Source organism: Nomascus leucogenys, chromosome 15 (assembly GCF_006542625.1).
Source record: "Nomascus leucogenys isolate Asia chromosome 15, Asia_NLE_v1, whole genome shotgun sequence".
In the NCBI taxonomy this organism is placed as follows: domain Eukaryota; kingdom Metazoa; phylum Chordata; class Mammalia; order Primates; family Hylobatidae; genus Nomascus; species Nomascus leucogenys.
The window spans coordinates 7919106-7939417 of record NC_044395.1 but is presented as its reverse complement, the minus strand read 5'-3'; positions in this window follow the sequence as shown (position 1 = coordinate 7939417).

Sequence of the window (20312 nt, the reverse complement as noted above, 5' to 3'; positions counted from 1 at the left end):
ATGGAGTCTCGCTCTGTCACCAGGGCTGGTCTCTCCTTCAGCCTCCTAAGTAGCTGGGATTACAGGCACCCGCCATCATGCCTGGATAATTTTTGCATTTTTAGTAGGACAAGTTTTCACCATCTTGGCCAGGCTGGTCTTGAACTCCTGACCTCGTCATCCACCCGCCTCGGCCTTCCAAAGTGTTGGGATTACAGGCGTGAGCCACCATGCCCGTCCAAGATCCAATATTCTGTAATAGCTATTAAGATACACTTGGGGGAAAAACTGAACTCCAGAGATGGCAAATGGATATGAATTGGTAGTCTATAGGAAATTACCACCTTTTGCATTATTTTAGAGGAGTAATGAAAGAGATGATTGGAGACCTTGGACATTCTGCCCATCCTTGTGGGGAGTATCCATCACCTTGAGAAATCACCTTGGTTTAGCGGGACTGAAATAGGGGCTCTGGTGCCAGACCGGGTTCAAAGCCTCACTTTGCTTCTTGACAGCTGTGCAACCTCTCATATGTCACTTGGCTATGCCTCAGTTTTACCTCAAGTAGGTTATTTAACTGCACCCAGGTTACAACTTAGTTTCTCCAATTGTGAAATGGCAGTAAAAGTAGTACTTTTTTTCACAGAGCTTATATGAGGATTAAATTGATGAATCTGAATAATTAATTCAGAATCGTGCCTTTTGTAGAGTAAGTGCTCAATAAATGCTAATCGTTATTTATGGAGATGACCTTCCAGCTTTGTTGTGTTGGCACAAAATTGGACAAGTGTGCCATGAGTGGTTCTGTGGAGCTAATATTTACAAATCCCTGGCAACTGTGGTGAGGCTTATCTCATCTCTTCCACCAAACACATCATCGTATGGCTTCTGCTGGCAGCCAAGACTGCACACTGACAATTCCTCCCATAGATGATACACTTTTACACGCATCATCTAATTAGATTCCTTGGAGGGAAAGAGGCAAGTAATGCCTTCCGCATTTGACAAAGGCAGAAGTACAAGTTCAAAGAGGTTACGTAATTTGCTCAAAGTCACCCAGCCGGTGAGTATTAGAGTCAGGATCTGAGTCTACGATATCTAATTCTCTTGACAGTGGTCTTTCCATGTTATGGGACTACTTTTATACACATTAACTACTTGCTCATGATTGTGGTTACTTAGCATGTTATAGCCAGCATAGCTCTGTTCAGTTGCCGGGTTCTCTAAATTTATCCAAAGTGTCACTTCGGGTGCTTGTTTCGAACGCTGATTTCTCAGCCCCAATCCAAGCCCACTGAATCAGGATTTCCAAAGGTGAGACTCAGGAATCTGCATGTTTACCACCTCTCCAGGTGATTCTCATGATCAGGAATGTCTAGGAAACCCTGGGCCAGAAAATTCTGCCCAGAAAACTCACCAATCAGCTTTGCACCTGGTCAGATATTAGAATAGCTATCTAGAAACATCTAGTAAGGTCATGAGAGGAAGTGGGAAAAGAGTGTGGCTAGCTCGAAGAACTACAAGAACAAACAAAGCAAAGTCCATGGGTTATTAGTTTAATTTGCAACATTGGTATTGCATTCTTATTTACAAGCAAGGTGGCTTATTAGGTCTTGCATGGTGGGTCAGGGGTATCATCTCGGAAAATGAAAGACACTTATCGGAGCCAAAGAGCATTTAATGGTTGCAAACAACGAATGTGCTCACTTGCCTGCTCTACTTCCAAGAAAAGGTTCTGACACAAGGTGAGGTTTTTATCTTGCAACGTCTGTTAGATTGTGTTCAGTTGAACATTGCAATGAGCTTTAAGCTACTTTGTGGTCAATGGGTCTTTTGGGAACATCTGCAGAATAAAGGACAATATGCCAAGAGCTGGGGGTACAGAGTAAAGACTATGCCTAACCTCAAGAAGCCTTCTGTTCAGTAGGTGAGAAAATAATTGAAATATGTCATTGAAAGATGTAATTTGGGGCAGTTATAATCTCATAATAATAACACTCCAGGTAATGGTTAGCTCCCTCTTTAGTTAATGGCTTATTGACACTTTGCAAGGGAGAGACAAAGGTCCCTTTGAGTTCCACACTCAGTGTTAGCTTACCAGTAGTACTTTCCAGCTTCTGCCTTTTTGCTCCTGCTTTGTTTAGTTGGCATGCTATTCCTTCATTCGCTACCTTCACTCATGAAAACTCCACCAACATGTCAAGGCTTAAATTAAATCCCTCCATAACAAAATGATTTTTCAGTACAACAGGACTTGCCCATCCTAAGGAACATCCAGTGGTTCCTCCCTCATGGTCCCATGTTCTGCACTAGCTTGTTTTCTGTGTTCTTTCCCTGTCACCTTGCCAGACTTTACACTTCTAGAAGGCTGGAGCTGGAATTACTGAAGTTTCACCCGCAGATTTTAGCACAGAACCCCACTCACAGCAGGTGTTAGATGATCACATAGTTTGTCTGTAGCCTATTTCCAGATGACACAGGTATGATGAGCCCAAACCTCTGATCCTTGAAGCTTGTCTGTGTTAGCTGGACATTTTTGATTGTACCAAATGGAAATCAAATTCAAATCATTTCAAGTAATAACAGGGATTTCATGGCTCACGTAACTGCAAAATCTCTGGGGGTAGTTTTGCTAGCTTTAGGCACAGGTAGATCAGAGTTTATAAATGTTGTGAGGAGTCTGTTTATCTCCATTTGTTAGCTCTGCTTTTATCGAGGTTGATTTGGTTCTTGAGTAGACTCCTTACGTGTGGGGGCAGAGATGGTTCCTAGCATTGCTGGGCTTATGTTCCACCTGATTAATAATTTCAGAGGAAAGAGAGCCTCTGTCCTATTCCTGACAAAACTCCAATGCCCACCCTTCACTGTGACCTGATTAGCTACTTCCAAACCCGAAGGTGAGGAGGGCTCATTAGGCTCCACTGGAACCACAAGAATGCAGAGTGGGGAGAGATGTACACTCTGTTTTTCTTTTTTGTTTGTTTGTTTTTTTTTTTTTTTTTTGAGACCGAGTCTCCCTCTACTGCCCAGGCTGGAGTGCAGTGGCACAATCTCAGCTCACTGCAACCTCCGCCTCCCGAGGTCAAGCGATTCTCCTGACTCAGCTTCCTGAGTAGCTGGGATTACAGGTGCGTGTATCTATTTTTAGTAGAGATGGGGTTTCACCAAGTTGGTCAGGCTGGTCTCGAACTCCTGACCTCGTGATCCACCTGCCTCAGCCTCCCAAAGTGCTGGAATTACAGGCGTGAGCCACCGTGCCCTGCCGAAGTGTACACTCTTAAACAGAAATGAGGGGAATGGAGGCTGAGCAGGCAAGAACAACAGATATCTGACCTAGGGTTATTTAGCTTTTCATGGGAAAATATTCCACAACCAAACTACTTTCTTTAACACTGATATCATTTCTGATGCTAAACAGGCATTGTAAAAAATGCACACATTAATCATAAGATGAACCAATCGTGCAGCATGTAAAAAGCTCAGGGCACCTCATCTTCTCTATGGAATATCACAACCCATGCAAACTTATCCTAAAGAAGTAACCCCAGATGCATACCAAGAGTCAAGGCTGTTAAATGCAGCAATATTTAAATAAAATAGCAACAAAATATTGGAAATAACATAAATATCCCAAATAGAGAAATGGTTAAATACCTTATAGTTTTTGCTATTAAAAGTGCTGTTCCTAAACCATACTTGATATAGAAAAATGCTCAGGAAATTATGATACCATGTTCCACAAAAATGCCAAGATGCAAAAGTATTTATATTTGACGATCCCAGATTTGTGTGAATATACACATTTTCACTAAAGGCTGGAAGGAAATACTCTGAGGTGTTAAGAGTTCTCTGAATGGTAAAACTGCCAGTGAATTTTTTCTGCCTTTATACTTTTCTGTTTCCCAAATTTTTGCGCAAGGACAGTATCATTTCATGATTGAAGAAACACACTTAATATTTTTAAACGAATACTTCAGTGTCAGTGCAATGGAAAACACATCCCATTGGATTTATGGTGATTGCAAGTGGGAGGACCCATTCTTTCTGGGGCAGAGGCCAGAATACACACAGAGAAGAGCTTTTTGGCTTGCGCTGCCCCAGGCTAGGCAAGAGGGCATCACTGGCTTCTGTTTCTCATGGGTCAAGGTTCCTGTTATTTCCATATGGGTGGTTTCTTCATTTGCTGCTCACTCAGGCTTCCGGGGAGATATCCACCCCCTTCCTTATTTACTAAGTGGAGGAGGCAGAGCAGGAGGAAGACGGAGAGAGAGGAGAGAGAGTGCTGAAATCTTTCCCCCCAAAGAACTGCAATAAAGGAGCATATGTATCAACTAAAAAAATTCCTTGGCAACAAAAGCTTTTTAATTGAACACAGTCTCTTCAGCCAACTTATGTAAATTCTATCCCAATTTTGGGCATCTATTTTGAGCACAGAGAGAAGCGGTATGAATCTTGCCCTAAAATTGTGCTCAACAGAAGGGGTGACGCCATATGGATGCCATGTTATGGGAGCCTGTCACCTGCTAACCGAGATGAGAAATTACAGGTTATAATCCCCTTCCTGCTGTCTGAGGAGCCCAGGTGGGTGGGGAGTGCTTTGGGTATCAGGTACTGGGTGACCCCTTGATACTTGCTTGGGGCCTTCCCACAGGTGTCTGAGAGGTCACAGGGTGAAGGATAAGAGAAGCAGTGCCTCTAGATGGGGTGGCGGGGTGAGGGGTGGAATCCAGCTTCTACCCCCAAAGGAGCCGGATTTCCTTCTCCTCGCATAAGTGGGAATCTAGCTGATCCTATAAAACTGTAACCAGCTGAGAGTTAGTGAGTGGCTCTTTGGGGACTAGACCAGCCTTGAGAAATGGCCTCACGTGGAAGTTGGGAACTGGGAGGAGGGTGATGCACCTATTGTATTGTACCTATTAGTGGAAAAGATGGAGAAAGAGATCCAGGGAGGACTGTGGACCCACTCTGAGTATTCTCCTCCATGGGGAGCTGTGAGGGCAACCCACCCCTCCCTCTGTGTCTTAGGGAAACGATGAGTTTTGGGATCTGCAGGAGGTTGGCTACAAGTCAGGTAACAAAATATGGGTAGTAGGAACTGCAAGTTGCTTGGTTTTTGTAAGTGGCTTCTAGTAAATCTGGAGATTTTCTCTGGAAATGCATTTATCATAGATAAAATGATAGCTTAATCTGATGTGGGAAAAATCATGTGGACACATGTTACATTTATTTGTCTATGCCTAACTTGTTTCCCCCAAAGTCACTCCAAATCAGAGGTGAAAATCCCAGGCCAATTCAATGTCAGGTGTTTATTCTTTTTTATTTATTTATTTTTATTATTATACTTTAGGTTTTAGGGTACATGTGCACAATGTGCAGGTTTGTTACATATGTATCCATGTGCCATGTTGTTTTGCTGCACCCATTAACCCGTCATTTAGCATTAGGTATATCTCCTAATGCTGTCCCTCCCCCCTCTCCCCACCCCACAACAGTCCCCGGAGTTTGATGTTCCCCTTCCTGTGTCCATGAGTTCTCATTGTTCAATTCCCATCTATGAGTGAGAACATGCGGTGTTTGGTTTTTTGTCCTTGCGATAGTTTACTGAGAATGATGTTTTCCAGTTTCATCCATGTCCCTACAAAGGACATGAACTCATCATTTTTTATGGCTGCATAGTATTCCATGGTGTATATGTGCCACATTTTCTTAATCCAGTCTATCGTTGTTGGACATTTGGGTTGGTTCCAACTCTTTGCTATTGTGAATAGTGCCGCAATAAACATACGTGTGCATGTGTCTTTATAGCAGCATGATTTATAGTCCTTTGGGTATATACCCAGTAATGGGATGGCTGGGTCAAATGGTATTTCTAGTTCTAGATCCCTGAGGAACCAAAAAAGAGCCCGCATCGCCAAGTCAATCCTAAGCCAAAAGAACAAAGCTGGAGGCATCACGCTACCTGACTTCAAACTATACTACAAGGCTACAGTAACCAAAACAGCATGGTACTGGTACCACAACAGAGACATAGATCAATGGAACAAAACAGAGCCCTCAGAAATGATGCCGCGTATCTACAACTATCTGATCTTTGACAAACCTGACAAAAACAAGAAATGGGGAAAGGATTCCCTATTTAATAAATGGTGCTGGGAAAACTGGCTAGCCATATGTAGAAAGCTGAAACTGGATCCCTTCCTTACACCTTATACAAAAATTAATTCAAGATGGATTAAAGACTTAAATGTTAGACCTAAAACCATTAAAATCCTACAAGAAAACCTAGGCAATACCATTCAGGACATAGGCATGGGCAAGGACTTCATGTCTAAAACACCAAAAGCAATGGCAACAAAAGCCAAAATTGACAAATGGGATCTAATTAAACTAAAGAGCTTCTGCACAGCAAAAGGTGTTTATTCTTTCTCTTTCCTTGCTCTTAAGTAGGTTTAAAAGCTTTATTGGCTACCTGAGCACATAGGTGTTTCCACTATTGATGTGATAACTTTGGATGGTCTCAATCATAGGCTGCATGAAAATGGTGCACAATTGCCTTCCTGAAAAGCTCTTACAGGATTGCACCCTGTGTCCCCAGTGCCTGGAACAGAATTGGTAGTAAGAAATGTTGTTAAATAAATAGATACATACACAATTTCCATTGGTCCTGCCCACTTTTGCTTGGAGAAATAAAGCATGCAAGAGACCAATGGGGCTGTCAGTGGAAAGTGTTGGATCCAAGAGTTAAAGCAATAGGATAGAAGTAAAAGAGTTCTTTGTCTAAGGTCAACTAAGAACATGAAGGCTATTTGTTTCACCAAAATTCACTAGTTTTTTTCTCTATAAAATCAGGATGATTGTCATATAGCAAGTGATTGATAACTCACTAGTTATAAATGTCCAGATTTTTTAGAAGCTACCTATAGATTAAAGACACCAATATGCCCACTGATCTTGCTGATTTTCCTTTGCTTGACTGTTTTCCATGAACCAACTCACCTGGTCCATGGAAAATATTGCTCTTTCTCCCTTATTTCCTCTCTTACACTCTTCCTTTCTTCTTTCTTTTTACCATACATATTTATTCAACACTTATTATATTATAGGCACCATGATAGTCATTTGGGATAAAAAAGGGAAGGGGCCATGCCTGACTTCAACGAATTTACATTCTAAAGAAGGAAGCAAACAACGAAATCAATAGTTATACCAGACTAAGATGCACTTACATGGACATATGGAGGGTACGGTGGGAATACAGAAGTGAGATAGCTAAGTCAGATTATGAACTCCTAAAAATAGTAAATGAGGTTCTGAGATGGCTTATAGGATTGCATGTATGTGTACGAGAGAGAGACAGAGAAGTGGAGGAGCGTAATAATTTATACATTATTTGTGAAATATAACTGACTAGAGATGACATCTATGATACTTCAAAGTTGTTTTGAGGAAAAATGGAATACACATGAAACACTTATCATAATGCCTGGCTAATAAAAATTCCAAAAATAGTAGTTATTGGTGGTGGTCATAGTAGTATTACTATTGTATCTTATATACATCAATGAACATTTAAGAATATCTATCATAGGTTAGGTACTGTATTAGGCCCTAAAGAAACATATGGTGTGGTAAAGAATGTGGATACACAAATAATTCATTAGCTTATAGAACATCATGTGTGAAAATAGAAATATGGAAAAGTAAAGCAATAGTATAGAAAAGGGAATGTTTAAAATGGTTGGAATAGTTGGCCAGGCATTGGTGGCTCAAGCCTGTAATCTCAGCACTTTGGGAGGCCTAGGCAGGTGGATCATGAGATCAAGAGATCAAAACCATCCTGGCCAAAATGGTGAAACTCCATCTTTACTAAAAATACAAAAAAATTGTCTGAGCGTGGTGGTGTGCGCCTGTAGTCCCAGCTACTCGGGAACCTGAGGCAGGAGAATCGCTTGAACCTGGGAGGCAGAGGTTGCAGTGAGCCAAGATCGTGCCACTGCAGTCCAGCCTGGGCAACAGAGCCAGAATCCATCTCAAAAAAAAAAAAAAAAAAAGGTTGGAATAGTCTGAAAAGGGTTTTAAAGGATGAATAAGAGTTTGCTATATGGACAAGGAGCAGTAGGGAAGGGCATGGCAGGTGAAGGAATTAATCAACATGGCATATCCAGGGAATTGCCAGAGAAGATGGGCAGCAGCAGTAGTTGAGGATGAAAAGCATGTCAACAATGGGATGACATTTTTAACAAATTACCCTGCAACAAGGAGCCACTAGATGCATATTTCTATTATCAAACTCATTCAACTGTATTATAAGTTGTCTACATTTGTCTTCCCTTCAGGAATGTGAGCTACTTGAATGAAGAAATGTTTATTACTTTTTTCACCCCCACTGCCTAGCATATACTATGTACTCAATATTTGTTGAATGATGAATCAATTAAAATCAATTCCTAAGAGGAATTCCAGACTTTCTTGAGGCAATATATGCTTGGCATTTCAGAGGTCTGGGCACTCCTCCCAGGAGTATTCACTGGAGGGTGTTGAGTGGCTATTCTCCATGTCCGATGAAAAGGAGACCAGGGTGAAATGTTTTAGCTGCAGTGGAGAGACTGACCTTTTAACATCAATCATCACCTAATAATAAGATTTTATGGGGTACCAAAAATGGGGTGATTGAGAGTGGCCATGGGGTCATTTTCTCAATGTTTTACAAAGGACAATGTATTAGGGTTCTCCAGAGGGACAGAACTAACAGGATATATGTATATATGAAAGAGAATTTATTAAGAAAAATTGACTCACACGATCACAAGGTGAAGTCCCATGATAGGCTGTCTGCAAACTGAGGAGCAAGGAGACCAGTATTGCTTTAGAAGCCAGTCCAAGTCCCAAAACCTCAAAAGTAGGGAAGCTGACAGTACAGCCTTCAGTCTCTGGCCAAACCAGAGTGGGAAGAGGTGTACACTCTTTATTTTTTGAGACAGAGTCTCACTCTGTCGCCCAGGCTGGAGTGCAGTGGCACAATCTCAGGTCACTGCAATCTCCACCTCCTGGGTTCTGAGAGTACCTGGCAAGCCACTGGTAGAAGTCCATGAGTCCAAAAGCCAAAGAACTTGGAGTCTGATGTTTGACATCCAGCACAAGAGAAAGATGAAGGCTGGAAGACTCTGCAAGTCTGCACCTTCCACCTTCTTCTGCTTGCTTTTTCTAGCCACCCTGGCAGCTGATTGGATGGTGCCCACCCACATTGAGGGTGGGTCTGTCTCTTCCAGTCTACTGACTTGAATGTTAATCTCCTCTGGCAACACCCAGAAACACCCAGAAACGATACTTTGCATCCTTCAATCCAATAAAGTTGAGAATATTAACTCTCATAGACGATTTTGCTGAAAGGGTTGTTTTGGGGATTAATTCTAACTGGAAAGGCTCTGCTAGGAGACACAATCTGCGGATCTTACGAAAAATGGTTTTTCAGTAGATAAACATGAGGTTGAAACAACAGGGGATAGGCTTTTAGTCTAAGGGACCAGCTTTGAAGTCTGGTTGCCTTGGTAAGCTCAAAGGGAGGCTCAGAGGGTGGGTCCCCTCCCCTGCCTCTCCAGCAGCAGGTTAGTTTGAGCTCACCTCTCACCTTGGGAAGTGGGAAATTGAATGACTGCTCTTCTCACTTCACAGGGCAGGTTTTTATCCTCTGGGGGAAAGTCTCTGTGAATGCTGATAGATTCTGCCTATAGAATCTAAGCTCCTTGAGGGCTAGGAGGAAGCAGGCCGCCATTGTCCACTGTTATGTCTTCAATGCCTGGTACATTTCCCAACACTTTGTAAGTGCTTCCTACATATTCATTGCAGTGAGTAAATAAAAAATAACAACTAATACTTTTATATCACTTACTATGTACCAGACACTGTTGTAGGGGCTTTGCAGGTATTAATTTATTTAATCTCCACTACAAACCTATCCAGATGGATGGGACTAGTGTGAATAGAAGAAATGCTGGTGATGTGATGGTAGACAGAGCAATCTGAGCATCATCTGAGCCGAGTCACAATGATGGTGCCGGCAAACAGGGGCTTTCTCTTCAGTAAATAAAGGGCAGCCTAGGGTAGATGTGAGATCTCAATGGTAGCTCCCTGACTCTAACAACAAGTAAGGAGGGTTATCTGATGACTCTCCATGATCTAGTCCAGACAGAGACAAGCTTATGACAATAATATTCGCAGCTGCAGCAAAGCCAATCCCTCTGTGAATGATCACACTGGTGACGCAGGTCTCAGGCTCCCTGTGCATGATCACATCGGTGGTAAACATGCTGCTTTCCTTGAAAGTTAAGCCCTTTCTGAGTGGGTCTGTGGGGTTGAGTGTGTGCGGGAGCCCCTGGGGAGGGCAGGTCACCCTAGACAGTTAATGCAAACACAGCTGCTATCCCCGTGGAGAATGATCTCTTAGTAGCAATTGCTGGGCCCACAGTCGAATCAATGTTGTGCAGTGTAGCTGATGGGAGGTGTCAGTTCTCCTAAGTCTTTCCTTTTCCAGGATAATCCCCTCACTGGACCTGAGGAGCAGAGAAGAGCTGGCCTCTGAGCAGGGTGCTGGGGAAAAGTGTAGCTTCCATGTCCTGCACCTGCTTCTCTCTCCCCAGGAGACTGTGGAGCTTAGGGAGTATTGACCCATCTGTATTTGACACCAATGTTTTCTCCCTAGCTGACCTCGCCACTGTGACCTCACCTTGGTGGAGAGCAGCAACAAACTCATAGGTGCTGATAATTGAAACTCAAGGAGGGAAGCAGAAATGTGTGTTATTTGGTAGAATGGGCAATTCAAGACCAATTTGGTTTTGGGATGCATTAGCTGTCTTATTCCACATATGTAACACAGATGTTTAGAGATGGATGGGACCATAGAGGTGATTCATTCCAAAATCTTTATTTTACAATGGGGAAAAGGAAGGGTTGGGAAAAAATTGATTAAATAATGCCATTTTATGGAGTAGTAGCTGACTCCCAGTCCATTGCTTATTCCAGTAAACAAAATTATTTCCCAGATATAAACAACTATGTCTACAGAAATAAACAAATGTTTTTGGGAATCACTGCCATAGATAATCAAGGCGAAGAAAGTTTTCTGAATTCTTCAGCCAGAAGAACCCAAAAGTCTGAGTTTTCCTGTAGAGGGGGTGACTTTGCCTTGGGTTTGCCATTTGAGCAGAGATCAGCTAGTGAGTTGTATCTCTGGTCTGCAGAGCTTGTGAATGGCACAGAAAATGAGAAGGGTTTTGAAGCCAGCTAAGGCCAGGTTTGTATTCTAGTTCTGCCATTTTCTTATCTACTGTGCAACTCCAGGCAAGTAAGTTCGCTTTTCTGAGCTCAGTCTCTTCTTTGGAAAAAGTGAATGACATATGCTACGTACCTGTTCCCTCTGTCTTGTCGACAATGGTCACATACCAGGCACAAGATGCTGAGGTTTGTTGTCTCTATTTAATGTCTCACTACATCTTCACAGTTTTTTAAATGAGGCAGCAGTTAATATTATAATGTCTATTTTACAGGAGAGGAGAGCCTGAAGTTTCAAGAACTCAAGGTTCAGTACTAGGTCTTAGAGGAAGACTTTGTTTTAGCATTGATGCTCTCCGCTAGGCACAGAGAAACTTGAGCAGAATGACAAGACCTTCAGTTTAAGTAACTCATGTTCTGACCAGAGAGACAGACATGTCAGCAAGAGGTTACAATACAGTGTGCTCAGATTCCCCGGGACTTGGAGCACTTGTTCCAGAAAGGAAGGCCAGGGAAATCTTCCAGGAGTAGATGGCGCCTCTGCTGACCTGAAGAGTGAGGGAAAATGTGTCCAGCTGCAGAAGGTATGATACTGATAATATAGAGATAAGATAGCTTTTAAAGACCTAGAGGTGTATACTAGTTTGAAACAGATTGAAGACCTACAGATAGTTGTGTGTGACTAGAGTGGGATTGGGGTGGGTGTGTGAGGAGAGTTAGCCTGGAGTCTGACCACAAAGTCCAACACATACCATGTGAGGGAGGGATCTGGACCCTAAAGCATCGGGAACCCGGGAAGAGTCTCAGTAGGGAGTGACATCATCAGATGCGAGTTTTGGCAAGATCACTAACTATCTCACAAGATTTCTGTAGGAACAGTACAGCCTACTGTAAAACTGTTTCAGATTGTGGCTGAGCAAGAAGCCAAAATAACATACGAGGCAGCTAATTAACAGCATTTTCCAAACCTCCCACCTAGGTGTTTCTACCTTAGTTACCTTGCATTCCTTCCTGACCTCATCATAGACACTAAGCTCAATCTGAGTGCTATTGTAGAAGTCCAAGGCTGGCAAGAAACAGAGCAGGAGAATGGGAAACCACAGGGTGGACGGTTGCATCTCTGCAGCTCCTCCCCTTCTGGCTTAGAGGAACCTGGGTGCACTGACTGGCGGGCAAGGGTATCCTGCTCCTGGGCTCTCATCCACCCTTCAGGAACAGCCTTGTTGGCCTACTTGCTGCAGGAGCATCTGCATCTCTGCTTAATTGGATTCTCATCCTTTTAAAAATGTATTTTTGTGCGGTTGCCTAGAGGCATTCAGATAATGGGTGCATTTTTAATAGACCCAATAAGTAAATAACTGTTATTTTCTCCTCAAGAAATCCAGGGGGACTAGAGTTCTATTGTAGCTTTGAAAACAATCATACCAGAAATTGGACTAGGAGACATTCTTGCACAGACTCTCTGGGTGATTCTCATTGTTGTTCTCAGGACAGATGAGACCAAGCTGTCACCAGACACAAGTATGAGTCAGCTTGGGAGTGTGTGGCGCTGGGGCAGCTGCCTTACCGGAGACACCTGAGGGTTCACATGCTGGCAGCTAACCCCCTCTAGTGTTGATTAGAATAGACTATTTGCAGCTGTGGGAACAGACGTGCATGTTGAGGTGGTAAATCTGTGAGTGGGTGCCCCACCCCATGCCCCACTCTCTGCGTCTCAGGCCCACAGTGCTGAGACCGATGGTTTAGGGTTTCTAATTTTGTGTTGCATGGTGACTCCATGACCCTTTTGGTAGCCTGCCCTGATTGCTCCCCCATAACCAAGGCCTCTCTCATTCTAGGCTGTACTGCCCTCCCCATGTCTCCCTGAGGTGTGTTACTCATTCTTATCACCACACTGTGTTCATGCCACTCTTTCTGCCTGAAATGCCCTCCCCTACTTCCACTCTAATTCTTCACATTTCAGATCAGGTTTCAGTTCCTCTTTCCCTCCCCTACTAAAAGTTCTTCTCTGCAAATCTTGCAGCACTCAAACACCAATGTCTTGCATTTGAGATATGCCACCTCATGCTTTTATTTAGCTCTTAATGGCTACAGAAGCTCTTTCAGGGGCAGAATGTTGACGTGCATCTTTCATGTAGCAGATAGCCCCACCTTGTTTATCCCAGGAAGCCGATGGACTATAGCAACCATCGTTTAACTCTTGCACAGGAGCAGCTTAGACATAAGGTAGCTTCTCTACCTGCCCTCTTCAGCTTGTTGTCTCTGTCACACCAAACCCAAATCTTCTCTGACAACTTTCCAAAAAATTCTGGGTTACTAGCACTGCCAAACCCAGGGTGAATTATATGCCTGGGCCTAAAGTATTCCAGCCTAATTCCAAACTTATTTTGAATTTGTGGTGAGCATGCAACTTAAGTGACATAAAGGGTGGTGGTTTGAGAGCTATGTCCTGTGCTTGTGTATTGTTTTATGCTGTATCCAGCCACATTATTCCTCAGAAAAAAAGAGGAGGTGAGCTTGGCCCTAATAAACAGCAAAGCTCTCATTAGAGAGAAACTCTCCAGGCCTGGCCTCTCATTAAATTGATTGGATCCATTTTACATATTTGTTCACTGAGGCAGCCATGCCCTGATTGCATTTTAGGAGGACCACAGAAGTCAAGAAGTTCAGCTTCTGAACTAACCAGACTATCACCGATTCGTTCTGCACCCTGAACTTTTACCCCTCCTTTTTTGCTAATGGAAATAGGCTAATTGAAAGTCACAAGAGCAACACTTTGAAGTGCAGCCTTGCTTGAGATGAGGATTATAGACTTTAGTTTCTAATGAACCTGAATGGAGCCTTTCTTCCTGGGAAGATGTAGAGCAGCCCTTCTGTAACTCTCCATTCAAACCTCTGCAGATGCTATCAACCATTGCTAAAGCAGATCTCAGCAAGTTTCTTTGGGGCCTTATGCCTCATATGTGCTCTCCTTCCCTTCCTCCCTCCTTCCACCTATGGTCTCTATTCCACTTTAACCACCTCTAATTCCTTCTTGGCCAGATTTAACAAGGTCCCTCTCAACCCCTCTCTCAGAGAACAGAAGTTAGTAGAGGGAATGCTGCAGGGTCCCACTGCCTGCAGAATCTCTTCAGCTGAATCCCAAAGGAAGCTCAGCAGCTGATGGGGAAGTGACTTATAATCCTAAACACAGTCCTTTCACTGTTGGTTCTGGCTTCTTGCATCACAAATCGCTCTGCATATTAGCATTACATTGATGACATTCAAAACAGGTGCAACTGCCTATAGAACAGCTGCCGCGGCCCACTGAAAGCTTCAAGCCGAGACCCGAGGTGCATGAACCCTCCTTCTGATAAGCTTCGGAGCAGGTAAAATCATCATTAAAGGAAAATTGACTTGTAAGTACGTGCAAGATTGTAGTTATTGCATCAAACCAGAAAGAAAAGCGAGGAGCCAGCAGCCAAGGGAATCTTCTTTAAAAATGTATTCAACAGAACAACAGAAAAGAAATTGCCATCTCAAGAGTGTTATGACACAACTTTAAGATGCCAAGAGAGCAGACTGTTTGTATTTTTCTGGAATAGAGGGGTCACAGCCTGGAGCTGGGGCCTGGGAAGCAGCATGGTATGGAAGGCCAGGGAGCACAGGGTGTAAGGTCCTATTTTAGAAAAAATGGAGCAAGTGTTATATTATGGGGGGGGAAAAAAAGCAACCCAAAGAAGCCTGGGAATATCAGATTTGGAGCCAGCCTAGCTAATGCTGGACCCCAATATGTCACCCGCGATAATTTTGATCCTGAAGGATAATTTCTAAGATTTATTCCATTTAAAACAAAGTGACCTAAAAGTTTTCACAATGACAGGCTGGAACTCAGAAGGAGGGTAAAACTTAAGGTGGCCCTGGTCTGACTTCCACATGCAATTCTGGCTTCTACTTTTATCTCTATATTACCATTTGCTGAGCACTTACAATATGCTGGGGGCCAAGTGTATCACTTAATCTTCACCACGATCATATCTGATAGGTATAAATGTCATCTAACAAATGAGTTTAACAAATGAATAAACAAATAACTAATAAATGAGTAAACTGAGGATCAGGGCAATTGTTACCTGTTCCCAAATCACACAGCTTGAAAGAGGCAAAATCAGGATTTAAACACCAGCCGCCAACCCTAAAAGGGGTTGACCCTCTGTTTTCAGAGTATCATGTAATTTATTTCAAGGCCATAATGAAGCAAGAGAATGGGAGCGTAGATAAAGCCTCCTACACAATCTTCTTCTTCCTCTGGCCTGTATACAAATAGCAAAGTGATATTGCAAAAATGATGGGGAAGGCCAGGTGCGATGGCTCATGCCTATAATCCTAGCACTTTGGGAAGCCGAGGAGGGCAGATCACCTGAGGTCAGGAGTTCGAGACCAGCCTGGCCAATATGGTGAAACCCATTTCTATTAAAAATGTAAAAATTAGCCAGGAGCGGTGGTGGGCACCTGTAATCCTAGCTACTTGGGAGGTTGAGGGAGGAGAATTGCTTGAACCCAGGTGACGGAGGTTGCAGTGAACCGAGATCATAGCACTTCACTCAAGCCTGGGTGACAACGAGACTCCGTCTCAAAAAAAAAAAAGGGTGGGAAATAAGTAATAAGCAGATGTTCTCTTAGCACATCTTCTTAAGTCACACTTTTTCAGATTTCAACCGTGTTATTGATGGGTAATTGACACAATAAAGGGCATGTGTGTAAACCAATGTATAAGACATTGGTTGGTTGGAATGGTCTTTTGATAGACTGGCCAGGGCAGCCCCTCTTCCCAGCACCATGGCTCTGTGGGACTTAAATCCAATTGGTCAGCTATAGCCACACCTTCACTGCTACCTGAGCTGTTTTTGCCCATGGTTAGGAAAGGGACTCGGATGGAGAATTCTGCAGAAATAAAGCCCCAACTGTGTGGGGACAGACTCGGTTTAATCCAGGTTCATGTCATTCCTGGCTGCCCTCCCATCTTCCTCGGTAAGTCAAGGAATCTTAGAGGTGGGAGGAACTGCAGAGATCACCTGGCTCAGGCCCTTCATTTTATAGATGAGGAAGTTAAGACTCAGAGAGATGAAGAGAATGATCCCTAATGATAAAGAGATGATGACCCGGGTCTGCTGACCTGAGGCCGCATCTTTCAATGACCACTTCCTCATATGTCCGTACTGCAAAGCTTTGTCCTAGTTGTTTCTCTGGAGGGTGTGGATGGGTGGGGGAAAGGGGTCACTTCTCTTCAAGAGAAGAGCACCTCTGTGCCTGTGTAGAGCTCTTGCCCATCCTCCTGCCCCCAGCCCAGCCTTTGTAGTGATGGGGCAGAGGCATCTTGGTAAGGAGATTGGGTCAAGCTTTCAACGAGGTTCTGCAGGCAAGGAGCTATAGCAAAGCAGATCACAGGAAACGGAGAAGCCAGGGTATCCTTACATAGTCAGGTGCTGCGAGAATGAGGGAGAACGGCTCAGGCTATTGGCTAATATCTGCGTTTTAACCTAGTATATGCACCAGGCCATGGGCTTGGTGTCACAGGGGCATTCCGACACGACGAAATGAACAGCATACAGCAGACAGAGGCTCAGAGATCTTACTGCACATGAGGTAACAAGATATCCACACAGAAGAAAGAAAACTGACCACTTGCAATGAGGTGGGGGCAGAGCTCCCTGTGGACTGGGGTCCTCAGGGCAGCATCAGGGAAGGGCAAGCTTAGGAAGGTCTCTGTGGGGACAGCATCTTCATCATCAGGAAAAAGGGCTGGTCTGGCCTGTTCTGGGACTGTCTCTAGTCCCACAGTTGTACAGCTGTCACTAGAGAAATTAGTGTTCACCTGACCTCCACTTTAGCCAGAGACTCTCCCCTTCTACTCTACCAAGACTTCCACTGGGCTCAGTGGCATTGCAGGACCGATTTTCCCCTCCTTTTGCGTCTGTGAGTACCATCCAAAAAATCACATCTGTGCAATGCTTTGGAGTTTAAAGGCTCTTCAGCACCCATTGCCACAGTTCTTCCCCATTACTTGTAAGGTGCATGGGGCAGTGTCATTATTACTATAACAGTGGAGGACATTCAGTTTAGGTACCCTGACTAGTAGAAGAAAAAGCTGGCCTTACAATTGTGTTTTCCGAATCCTTGCATGAGATCATACCACCTCTTTGCCTCTTTCTTCTGTGCTGATTGTAGCTGCAGCCTCCATGATCTGAGGCCAGCTGAAACGTGGGTCAGGCCCTTAGGTGACAGGTTAGTTGGAGTGACAGAACTGGCACGGAGACTGCGGACCATGTGAGGTGCCTCTTTTGTCAGACAGTTGTCCCAGCACAAGCGGCTGCCAAAGCCCATGTGGAAATACGGGGGTGTCTGAGAGAGCATTTAGGATTTTAATCAAGGAGCCGAAGTGCATTTGCTTTTTCATTAATCCCCATATTAATTAGTGTCATTTGCAAAAAGGGCCTGATGCACACTTGTGTCTGCTGGAGCCTCAGTTGGCAATCCTGAGAGGCTGTCATGCAGCCTCATTCCTGCATGCTGCGTCTGCCCTGCTGCAGGAAAATAATGTAATTTTGTTTCAAAACCTGAGGCAGGTCTCAAGGTCTCTCTAATGGAGACAAAAACAACAACAACAAAAATATGGGCTACAAGTTTCCTCCCCACTTGTGCCTTGGCCCAACAGCAGTGATTACACAGATTAGATACTGTGCTTAAAAAATCCTCTTTCCCATGTGCCCCCACCTCACTTCCTAGTGCCGCTCATGGCTCCTGTTCACCTTCCTGACAGATAAATACCTGGGATCTCCTCATTCACGCCTCACTGTGGCTCCTTGGCACTCAACCAATTCAGCTTCCATACCACCCCTGGAATATTCTCCTGGGAGAATATGGGAGTCTCCTGCACGGCTGGAACAAGCATAGCTCAGCCTCAGCGTGGGTGGGGCAGGATAGAAGAAAGGCTGTGTTGGGACAGGGCATCTTTGTGAGTTCTGAAGACCTGTCTCCCTTTCTCAGGGGCTGATGCAGCATTTTGGAGACTTCCAAGGGAGAAGAGCAAGATAAAAACTGGGAGTCTGGGGGAGCAGTTCTAACAATGATAGCTACATGAAAATAATATTAATATCATTTGCTTATTAAGGGCAAGCCCCGGGCCTCACTGTTTTCAGCACTTCAGCTATACTAAGACATTTAGGTAATGTTATCCGTCTCATTTTAGAATGATGCAACTGAGTCACAGAGAAGTTAAGTAATCTGCCCGCGGACACTCGGGTCGATGCCGCCTCATTCCATCACTCGGGCGATGGAGCCAAAGGCCACATTCACAACCACTAGGCTGTCCCAGCCCCTTGGTGTGATTTGTCCCTTCCTAGGGTGTGCTTCTCTCATCTCTGGTCCTATTTCTAGTTGTTTCCTGACCCTTCACCATTTCCCCCTTGGCCCACGACCTTCATCATCCTGGCAGGTGGCAGGGCCTTCCCGTTTGACCTCCTCCTACCTTTACAGGAATCAGTGTTTCAACATTTGCCTTTTCTAGTCTCTGGATATCAAAACTCATCAATTCCATAGCTCTCCCCCACATGCCCTGCTACGAGCTTAGACAGCATGGCTGTCAAGCCAGAATCCCAGCAGCCTCCCCCATTGGAAGTCCGTGGGGTGGGATGGGGTGGGAGCTGAGTGGGCAGAGTTTCATCCGCAGCACCATGTGCCCACTGTCTGCTGCCATGCGGTTCACGGAAAAGAATGTTTATTTCACTCCTAAAAGCCAGTGTGAAAACATTGGTCACAGAATACCATGAGTTAACCTAACCTACTGTTAATGTTAGTGATGAAACGCCTCCCAAATAATGCTTGGCTTTAGCAGAGACCTTTTGTTTAATGAGTTAGGTCAAAGGGATGTTTCATTTGTAAATTTCAGATACTGCAGTCAACCCCGCAGGGTGTGACGTTCATGGTTATGGGGAGTCTGGGGGCTCCTGAAAATCATGCCCCCCTCAGTGAAGCTAGTGTGGTGGCCCTTTCATTTTAACTCTGGATGGGCAGAAGGAACGTGTGTGTGTGTGTGTGCGCGCGTGTGCGCGTGTGCGTGTGTGTGTGTGTGTGTGCGCGCGTGTGTGTGCGTGTGTGTGCGTGTGTGTGTGCGCGCGCGTGTGTGTGTGCGTGTGTGCACAGGAGGTGGGCAGATGGGGCTGAATAGCTCTTTCCTGCCTGCTCACAGCATGCCGTAGCTGCAGGCTCTGTTCTAGGTCCTCAAGCTTCCTGGGGGGGCTCTGGGTACACATTTGTTTATCCATCTTTCTCCTCCACCCCAAGCAACTTCCCGTAGGCCACCTGAACTCCGCCTCTCCAACTTGTCAAAGAAGAAAGCTGCAACCATGTAATTATGACATCCTGGGGGTAATTTTAACTATAAGTCATTATTCTCAAACAGCCGATGCAATCCCTATTTGCCAGCACAAAGAGATGATTCTCACTAGCCTGAACTCACTGTCAAATATGCCAGGAGAAATAAAAAGGTGCTAATGCAATATAGCCCAGAAATAGAAAATAAGATTAGAGGCGACACTTGAGATTTCAGGCTGTTGGGCGGGGGAAATAGCACAGGGTTTAGTTACCAGCAGAACTGTCAGACAAAACGCCTCCGAGGTCATTAATACCAGAACCTTCATTAAGGCAAGTGGATAAAATTAAAGGGTGTTTTGTGAGGATTTAATTTTTCCTGGAGGTTTGCAGTCTCTGAAGGGCGTCTGGTGCTGGCTCTGAGGCCAAGGTGGCGGGCCCTGGAGTGGGGAATCAGGATGTTGGAGTTTTCATTCTTTGTCGTCTTCTCAGTGGTCCCCGCTGAGAACAGGCTGCATGAGGGGGCGCCTGTGCAGTGCTGAGCCGCTGCATCAGGGAACTGCATCTCCTCATCCCCAAGCCGTGTCCTTTGAAACAGCACGGAGTCTCCTGCACAGCTGGAACAAGCATAGCTCAGCCTTAGCATGGGTGGGGCAGGGTAGAAGAAAGGCTGTGTCGGGACAGGGCGTCTTTGTGGTTCTGAAGACCATCTAGAG